The following is a 10,694-nucleotide window of genomic DNA, read 5'->3' on the forward strand; positions in this document are numbered from 1 at the left end:
TTTGAAATTTAAACAACTATCTTTACATTTTGCATAAAACATAAACTAAATGTTTTAAGGAGATATTTTTTGAAATTTCAATTTTTTTCTCTTGATTGAGTTTAAAATTAGAATCCTGTGACTCTCATGCTATCCCTATTTTTTTTTTTCTGAGACAGGGTTTCTATGTGTAGCCCTGGCTGAACTGGAACTTGCTCTGTAGGCCAAGCTGGCCTCAGACTCAGAGATCTGCCTGCCTCTGGTAACTCTTGAGTACTGGGATTAAAGGAGTAGGCCACCATACCCAGCTTTCAGTCCACAATTTTTAAACCCAAATTATGTTCTTCAGATGTTTTTCTGTATCAGTCAGTTTCCTCTTCACTGTGACAAAATACTCCAGAGAGCTCATTAAGGAAAGAAAAATGTGTTTAGGCTCAGGGTTTCAGACCACCCACTCTGACGCGGCAGGCCCAGAGAGCAGCTGCGTTGACAGGCCTAAGAAGTGAGCTCCCTGTGTGACAACCAGATTTGAAAGCAGGCAGACCAAGCAGACTGAAAACAGGTTGTGAAGACATAGCCCCTCTAATGACTGCCCTTGTGACTCATCTCTGGCTGCCAGACCCCATGTCCCGAAAGTTTTACACACATACACACACACACAGAGAGAGAGAGAGAGAGAGAGAGAGAGAGAGAGAGAGAGAGAGAGAGAGAGACTGTAGTCATTTAATTCCCCACATTAAATAACTATATTTCCTTTCAGGTTGTAAAAAAGTGCTGCCTGGATTTCTATGAGTCATATTCATTTCTTTCTGCAAGGAGACACGGCACAATAAACAGAAAAATATTTATTAAGCAGGTATTTTAGACCATATTACATCAAGCATTTTACCTGGTATAGCAATAATAAAAATAAATGACATACTGTGGGAAAAGAGGTAAATCTTTTAATAATTGTCATGATATAGTAAAATAGTTATAAAGAAAGATGTGTCATGGAGAAAGAATATTCACAGTGGGTATATGGAGTGCTTTGAATGAAAATGCACCCTCCCCCCATAGGCTCAAAAAAAGTTGTACTATTAGGAGGTGTGGCCTTGTACGAGGAAGTGAGTCACTGTGGGCAGGCTTTTAGGTCTCTGATGGCCAAGCCACACCCAGTGTGACATCCACTTCCTGCTTCCTAGAGATTAGTTTGTAGAACTCTCAGCTCCCTCTCCAACAACACATCTGTCTGCATGACACCATGTTCCGTCCCAGGACAATAACGGACTAAACTGTTGAATTATAAGCCAGCTCCAACTAAATGTTTTCCTTTATAAGAGTTGCTGTGTCATGGTGTCTCCTCATAGCTGTAGAAAACCTAACTAAGACAGCATATGGCTAAGGGTAAAGCTGGAGGACAGGGACTGCGTATGCAAACTCCTGGTACCTTAGGGAGGAGCTGTCCAGTCAGACTGGCTGGACCAGCGGATACAGTGCTGATCTTTGTGATGACAAAGCCTAACAGTGAATGGTTGCCTGAAAAGCCATCTACGGATGGAGTTTATTGAGACACTACTGTTTCATTATTATATTTCCTACAGAACTAACGGTAGACACCTGCAATTAATAAAATGTTTATGGCAGAGTATACCAAATCCAGGAGGAAATCTTGTCTTTCTTCCAGAGTTGAAATCCATATCTGGAGACGTTTAAGGTAAGATGTTGGACTAGATGTGTCCTCCATGTGACATTGTGAATGAGAAGAGTCAGAGCAAGAAGCGGAAGGGACGACGAACTCCCAGGAATTAAGCCCGCTATAATAGGGAAACTAAGACGCACAGAGGAGCAGAAAGTTTGAAGTTATCCACAAGATAATCCCAGCTCCTCTGGGGAGGGAGACTCTAAGTAAACTTGCTGTGATAAGAGGCCAGCAATTGTAGCCACAGGAAGAAGTTTCTTTCTTAAAAGTGCCAGACAGAAAGATTTGGTCCTAAAGTGATTTCTCCTGCACAACAAGGTGCCCCAGTGATTGGAGGGTGGGCACAAGAGATAGATAAAGAAAGGGGGTGTCTATTACAGACCCGCTAAGAAGTACAAGCCATGGGGGGAAACGGGCTGTGTATGTGTGTGGGGGGTTGGGGGAGATGGTTACCGTGATTGGTCCCACACTGTGTGGTAGGGGTTGGGATAGGTCTAACCACGTGGGAGTTTAATCTGGGGGCAGGATTTGAGAGTGCGGAGACTGGAGAAAACGATCTTCTAACTTCCCACAACCCCTCCTTTTACTACAGGTCTGACTCAGTGGTCTATTTGATTCCCCAGCTCTTTGAGGCAGTCAGGGATAAACTGTGGCTGGGTTATTTGCCATGTCCCTAGGGGTACAGACTGAGGGTCTAGGGAGCGTGTAAGAACTAGTGTTGCCTCCACACCACAGACAAGAGCATTGCTGCCTTGGCTCTGGGCTAGAGTACAAAGAATCTGTGGGGAGATTGCAAGCCTTGCCATGGAAGACTTACCCTTAACTGACCCAGTGGGAAACACGGGGTGGGCGGAGCTCACTCTGCCAGTTAGCATCAATCTGCTTGGTGAGAGCAGAGAGAAAGGACTTTAAGCTTCCTGTAGCCTACTGGCCCCCCCACAACACAATACACAAAAATGTCCTTGATTAGAAGAAAGGCTTGGCTTATTTATTATCTTTGTACTTTCATCTGCTGTTATTCACCTCTATTCACCAATGATGTTTTGTCTCTTTTCTTTCTCATTTTCACTTTAAAAATTTTTTTTTCTTTCTCTGCTTAAATTTTTTGCTTGAATTGTATTCATTTTGACCATGTATTTAAACTTATTGTATATTATTTTGCCTTTCTCTTTTTCTTTTCTTTCTTTTTGGTTTTATTAGTATAGTTGTTTTAACTTGATTTTTATTGTGTTTCTTTGGCTGGTATGCATATATACATAATATATTTTTTGATTTTGATTTTATTTGTATATTTTTTCTCTTTTATCTTACAGGTCCTTTGAGTATATATTATGGCTTCCAGTTTAGTGTTTTTATGGGATTCCTGAGTGTGGGAACCTGTGGGCCTCTGCATCTGTTTCTATTTAGAACAACAACCCAAAGGACAGGGTGTGTTTTCATGTTGTAGTTGTTATGGTAAATTAGCTTCTACTCTCTTCGTGGTCCTGGAGAACAAGTCCTGTTAGAGATCCATGATAAAAAAAAGCTTGAAAAACACCGTGCCAAACTAACTATAAGACAGACAAGACAGAAATAATAAAATTAGGGACAAAAGGAGACACTACCAAGGATACCACTGGCATCCACACAAACATCAGGAATTTTTTAAAAATTAATATGCCCCAAACTGAAACATCTTGGAAAAAAATGACAAATTTCTAGACTTTTATATCAGGTACAAAAGTTAAGCCAAGAGGGATATTTAGACCTCTCTAGTAAAAAATGATGATACAGAATGAAAAGTCTCTCAATAAAGAGAAGCTCAGGGCCAGATTAGTTCATGGCTAAATTATACTAGAGAAAACAAAACAAAACAAAACAAAACTAATGCTAACACTTCTCAGACTAGTCTACCAAATAGGAACAAAAATCTTTCTTCCCAACATACTTTATAGAGAGTCTTGTCCTATGTGTCTGTCAGCATTTTTTTCGTGTGTGTTTTTTGTCACTGCAACTAATATTCGGGCTAGTGAGATAGCTCATGGACTGGAGAGATGGCTCATGGGCTGGAGAGATGGTTCATGGGCTGGTGAGATGGATCAGTGGTTAAGAGCACCGATTTCTCTTCAATGAGTTCAAATCCCTTTTTGAACAGCAACCACACGATGACTCACAACTACCCATAATGAGAAACAAAACAAAACAAACAAAAAACCCAAATGTTCAACATAAACGACTTGCACATAGAATTATTTCTTTTAATGGGGTGTATTATGTGCCATGGCTTCAGAGGTTTCTCTCCATCTAAGTAGCTCTACTCATTCTTGACTGTGGGAGGCAGATCATCTTAGTAGAAGGGCTTGACAAAGCAATGTTGCACACCTCATACTAGCCAGAAGTGGGAAAGGGGTTAGAAAGAGAGGGGAGGGGGACAAGAATACAGAGAGATAGAGACAGAGACACAAACAGGAAGGTGCCAGGTCAAAACACTCGTGAAGCTATGTCTATGATGATCTATTTAGGCACTTTCCTAAAATTTCTGGTGTTCCCCCAGAATTGTACCTCCAGCTGAGGAACAAAGCCTTCCACGTATGAGCTAGTGAAGGACACCACAACACCCCAATAAGGAAACTATAGGCCAAATCCTCCATGAACATATATGTGATAGTCTTTAAGGACTAGAGTGTTTTAGCTCAGTGGTGGAGCAATTACCTAGCATGCTCAAGACCCTGGATTTGATCCACACACATAGGCACACCCACCATCCCTCTCACTTTCCATAAAACCCCACCTGAATAAAAGAATTCCAAGTTACCTCCATCGTACATTAAAAAGATTTTTATTCTGTGATCAAATTGGCTTCATTTTCAGCATTGCAAATGAGTATAGTCATAGATAAAAATCACAGGGTCCCATAATCAATAAGGAGGAAGTGAATAAAAATTTGCTGATAGAGGAAGATAAATTCTGAGGCAGGAGCCTCCAGCTCTGCATATGTGACTTGGCTGTGACTGAACTACATGGCTTCTAATTCCTTTTTCAACTCTAAAGAGAGATGTGTACGACCAACTTTCTTTAGAATTCTACCGAACTTAAACTTATACCCAGAGGAGCGAATTGGGGCTAAAGCACCCTTCCATGAACGATTTCCACTAATTTAAGTATCTAATCTGGTATCTCAGCCTGCCTTCAGCCTCTAGGCCCTCGGATCCATTTAAGGTCATTTAAGTAGAGGCCACATCTGTGGTCTCTGCATTATATAACTAAGCTGTTTGTTCTCATTGGATATTTGCCAACCATATGTTAGATCAAGGCTTATTGGAACAGTCTCATTTTGAGAGACTAAATTGCAAGAGAAATTAGATCTGAAGGAAACACAGAAAGAGCCCAAGGAATTGGAACACCTGGGAGCCATTAACAGTAATCAAGGCTTATCCTGTATGAAAACTCATGGGAAGGGAGATGAGCACAGTGGGATACACATATATTTATGTCCATATAAATTGATATATATATATAATATATATCAGCAGTATATGTATTAATATATATACCATATCTGTATATACCAATATATTTGCACATATGTCTATTTAAGAAAGTAAATTTATAAATTGCTTTAAAAGTCTTGTTTTCTGTGGCAATTTTTACTCATCATTCCTAACTTGAATCTTTCTGTTGTGTCTCAGGGAGAGAGTTTAATATATGGAAATAATCTTAGAATTTCACAGTCTTTGACATATCAACATCCATATAGATGATTCAGATGAAAGCTGAATAATGACACTACTTAAAACAATAGGTATGAATGTTCAACAGTTGCTAGAGAACTTAAGATGTTCCAAGACAAGTCTACAAAGAATTCATGTCTTTTTTTTCTTTTTTCTTTTGCCAGTTATTTTGCATCTTGTGATAATGACAAGATTTCCTCTGTAACTCTTTTTTTTTTAACACAATTTTTTAAAAGATTTATTTTTTTTATTTATGTACATGAGTACACTGTGACTGTCTTCAGACACATCAGAAGTCAGCATTGGATCCCATTACAGATGATTGTGAGCCACCATGTGGTTGCTGGGAATTGAACTTAGGACCTTTAGGGAGAGCAGCCAGTGCTCTTAACCTTAGAGCCATCTCTCCAGCTGCTACCTTGGTGACTCTTAACTCAGCTTTATAAATAGTCTTTGTAATCATCATCTTGCAGGTTTCCTTTTGAAGTTTGTCTGGCACTCTACATTTGCTCCCGCTAGCTCCTTTAACTCCCTAACTCCACCAACCTCCCTTCTCTTCAAATGTAAGCCAAGAGCCTCTTCATACACACAGCTCCATAGCACACACCAAAGCAGGAAGAGACAGCTGACTGCCACAGCTGGACATTTCCTGTGATGGGTGCTACACCAAAGATTCTCTAGATGTCGTCACATTTGATCCTCATGAGACTTTATAAATAGATACATTGATCTGCTTGTTTTCTTGATAAAGAAACTAAATCTCAGATATTGTTGTCTTGTTCAAGGTGGTAGATGCCACATACTAATAAAACTGACATGTTCCTTAAATCTACCTGACTCCAAAGTCATGGTCTTGTACCAAATAAGAAGAAAGAAAGGGTAACAGATATATCTAAACAAAACTTCGAAGAAGATAAAAGTCTTTTTTTTTTTTTTTTTTTTTTTTTTGAGTACTGTAGTGGTTTGAATAATGGCCTTCATAGGCTCAAAGATCTGAATGGTTTGGGGGTGGCCTTAGGATACCAGTGTGTCTTTGTTGAAGTAGGTGTGGCCTTGTTGGAGAAAGGTGTCACTGGGGTGGGCTTTGGGGTTTCAAATGCTCAAGTCAGGCCCAGCTTCCCTCTCTTTTTGCTGCCTGCAGATCCAGATGTAGAACTCTCAGCTGCTTCTCCAGCACCATGTCTGCCTGCACACCACCATGCTTCCCACTGTGATGATAATGGACTGAACCTCTGAAATGTTAGATGTTTTCCTATATAAGAGCTGCCATGGCCATGGAGTCCCTTCACAGCCATTTCTTTAAAGTATAGATAAAACCTCCTAGATCTATAGGCTAAGGATACCTTTCTGGCTAATAACAGACTATAGTTCGGGGTCCACATCTCTTGGTTCTGTCTATCTAGAGGTTTCGAGATGCGTTGAGTTCTCCATGTTTCATAATGTAGACCAGTCCGAGGAAGCACATGATTTGGGATGGACTTTGGAGGGTGTTGCTTTTATATCCAGTACATGACTTTCTTCTTCGATGCAGTTCTTCTAAAGTAAGACCACCGCTGACTCATGTCTACTACCCAGGAAATGCTTCTTTCTATTTTTAAAAATTATTTATTTTAAAAATTATTCATACATTGTATTTTGACCATTTCCCCTCACACACTTGCTCCTTGATCACCCTACTTCACAGTTCTTCTCTCTCTTAAAAAAAAAAAAAAAAAAAAAAAAAAAAGAAACAAAAACAAAAATTTAAACCAAAAAAAGAAAACAAAGGAAAGAAAAGAAAACAATGAAAAAAAATCATGGAGTGCTTTGCCTTACTCAAATATTCCCAAACATGAGGCCTACCTGAGAGTGTAATTAATGCACTGTCTTAGTCAGGGTTTCTATTTCTACACAAACATCATGACCAAGAAGCAAGTTGGGGAGGAAAGGGTTTATTCAGTTTACACTTCCACATTACTGTTCATCACCAAAGGAAGTCAGAGCAGGAACTCAAGCAGGTCAGGAAGCAGGAGCTGATGCAGAGGCCATGGAGGGATGTTACTTACTGGTTTGCTTCTCCTGGCTTGCGCAGCTTGCTCTCTTATAGAACCTAAGATTACCAGCCCAGGGATGGTACCACCCACAATGGGCCCTACCCCCTTGATCACTAATTGAGAAAATGCCCCACAGCTGGATCTCATGGAGGAACTTCCTCAAGGGAAGCTCCTTTCTCTGTGATAACTCCAGCCTGTGTCAAGTTGACACACAAAACCAGCTAGAACATATACCTACTGATACTTCATTGAAGAAAACCGATCTTTCCTTCTGGATGTCTATGAATTGCAAATAGCTTCTTAGTTGGACTTGGGGCTTTGTGCCCACTTCCCCATTCTCTGTGCTGGGATCTTATCTGGCTTGCACTTGATCAGGTCTTATTCATACTGCTACAACTCTGTGAGTTCATATATGCATCACCCCTACTGTGTCTGTAAAATGTTGTTTCTTTGGAGTCATCCCCCACCTCCAATTCTTACGATCTTTCTGCCTTCTCTGCTGCATAGATCCCTGAGCCTTGAGGAGAATGGTTTAATAAAGACATTCCAGTTAGGGCCCAGTACTCCAAAGTCTGTCACTCTATACATTGTCTAGTCATTGGTTTCTGTATTAATTACTATCTACTACAAGAAGAGACTTCTCTAATTGGGGTGGGGGTTCACACTGATCTATGGGGTGTAGAAGTATAATCACTAGGAATGATTTAATTGCTTTAGCAGAATAATTGTAATAGGACTTCCCTTGAGTTCTAGATCTCGTCTCAGTTTCCTGGGTGCATTAACCTGCACCTACACAGTGCTAGGTGTAGGTTCTAGCTCATAGAATGGGCCTTAAATCCAATTAAAAAGTGGTTGGATACTCAGCTGATACTTGTGTCATCATTGTCCCAGTCGGTCTACCTTGCAATCAGGTCACTATTGTAGCTCACAGGTTTTGTAGCAGAACGAGATTGATGATTGCTTTCATCTTTTGGTAATGTAAAAAGTACTTCTAAGCACTATGAACACAAGTCAGTAGGGAGGAAGCTTCTAGTTGGGCACCAGCTCAATTTACCCATGTTTGCTGATGTAAGTGCTATTTTCTACAACACGGTCTCACCATTAGGTTGTGGAGGGAAACAAATAGCATTGGCATTCATCTGTGGTGTTTTAGGAGTCTATGGGACCCCTTTGGCCAATAATCAACAAGCTGTAACCCATTCCTGGTCCTGGAATAACTTGTATAAAATGTAATACATACTATTCAGAAAAAAAATAAAAGCTTTAATTGGGGATTTTAAAACCAGGCTTTGTATCTTTTTGAAATGTTATCAACAGAATCCCCCATACAATTCCAACTCCAAGTCCTTAAAATTCCCACTTACAGCTTTTTCTGAATAATCTGTTCTTTGTTTGTTTGGGTTTTTTTGTTTTTGTTTTTTCCAGGCAGGGTTTCTCTGTGTAGCCTTGGCTGTCCTGGAACTCACTCTGTAGACCAAGCTGACCTTGAACTCAGAAATCTGCCTGCCTCTGCCTCCCAAGTACGGGGATTAAAGGCATGCACCACCACCGCCCGGCCATAATCTGTTCTTTTAGTTAGGATATCTGTTACTGTGATAAAACACCAGGACTGAAAGCAATTTGTATAGAAAAAAAGGCAATTTCATCATATAACTTTCGAGTTACATTCTATCACTGAGGGAAGTCAAACAGGAACCCAAGGCAGAAGCCTAGGTGCTGGAGCTGATGCAGAGGCCTTGGAAGAGTGCTGCTTACTGGCTTGCTCCTCATGGCTTTCTTAGCCTGTGTTCTTATAGCAACTTGGACCACCAGCCCAGAGGTGTCCCCACCCACAATGGGCTGGGCCTTCTCTCATCAATCATCAATCAAGAAAAGCTCTACAGACTTACCCCCAGACCAATCTGATGGGGGCATTTTTTCAATTGAGGTTCCCTCTTCTCCAATGACTCTAGACTGTAACAGGTTGACATAAAACTAGACAAAACCTCTGTATTATATGTTATTGCAAGTTATATGCAATTTATGAGGCAGATCTTATCTTTGAAATGATTTCATGTTGCACTGTTATTAGTTATTTCTAATAACTCTTTGTTTTAACTTTTAAGATGGAAAAACATGTCGATCCTGGAAAAGTAACTCAACAAAGCAAGAGTAGGACCAGCGTTTTCCATGCATCCTAGTAGAACAGGCCCTATGGAGGAGAAAGAGGAAAGCCGGTGCATTTAGGTTTTTATCTGTTTGACTACTTATGCCTAACTCTCGAATATATCTGCCTAGGAAGATCACCTGCCTAGTTTCTCATTGTGAATTTAGAGTCTCAGTCCAGAACTCCAGGCAATGTATTTAAGCCTTAACTCCTTAAGGTTGAGCCTGAGCCTCTGAGCTTAGCTACTTAAAAATAATTATCATGTAGAAATAACACAAACATTTCTCATCAGGGTAGGGATAATTAGCACAGATTGTTTATTTCACTTTATTCTGATAATGTAAGCTGGAATTCCCAGGAGCCTGAGTAAGAATGGATAGGGAGGACTGATGTTATCAGACTTGTGGATTTATGAAGTAATTCTGTGGACATCATTTGACTAAGTATATGTTTTGCAAAACTAAGCTCCAGCAGCACCACACCCAGAACGTTATCCAGGGTGTGAATGGCAAGTCCGCACACAAGGACTTTCTAAGTTGATGCAATGTCCTTGCATTTGCTGAAGTCTTGGGTTGAGTTATGTGAAACGCTAAGAGGGACATGTCAATGCTGGGTTAAAAATGAGGGTGCTACACATCTGTAGTCTATTACTTAGGGAAGAAAAACAGTAACCGGTGAGACATGGTTCATTATAAATCTTTTATATTTAAATGTTCTCATAAGTTATTCAAATTGGTTCCATTTGTAATAAGTATGTGATACAAAGTAGACATTTTTTACATTTCAATATCCTGAAAATGAACTTTTGGCACATGACACAAGAAAAGTTAACGGCACTTGGGCAGTCAGAAATCATTTTCTCTAGAAGGGCAAATCTGAAGGAAGAGAGGGTGGTGCCTATGCTTCCAGTGACACTCCCACACCTCCCGTGACAGTCTCCCACCTCCCGTGACAGTTCCCCACTTCCCATGACAGTCCCCCACTTCCCATGACAGTTCCCCACTTCCTGTGACAGTTCCCCACTTCCCGTGACAGTCCCCCACTTCCCATGACAGTTCCCCACTTCCCATGACAGTTCCCCACTTCCTATGACAGTTCCCCACTTCCCGTGACAGTTCCCCACTTCCCATGACAGTCCCCCACTT

Source organism: Mastomys coucha, unplaced genomic scaffold, assembly GCF_008632895.1.
Source record: "Mastomys coucha isolate ucsf_1 unplaced genomic scaffold, UCSF_Mcou_1 pScaffold4, whole genome shotgun sequence".
NCBI classification, from domain to species: domain Eukaryota; kingdom Metazoa; phylum Chordata; class Mammalia; order Rodentia; family Muridae; genus Mastomys; species Mastomys coucha.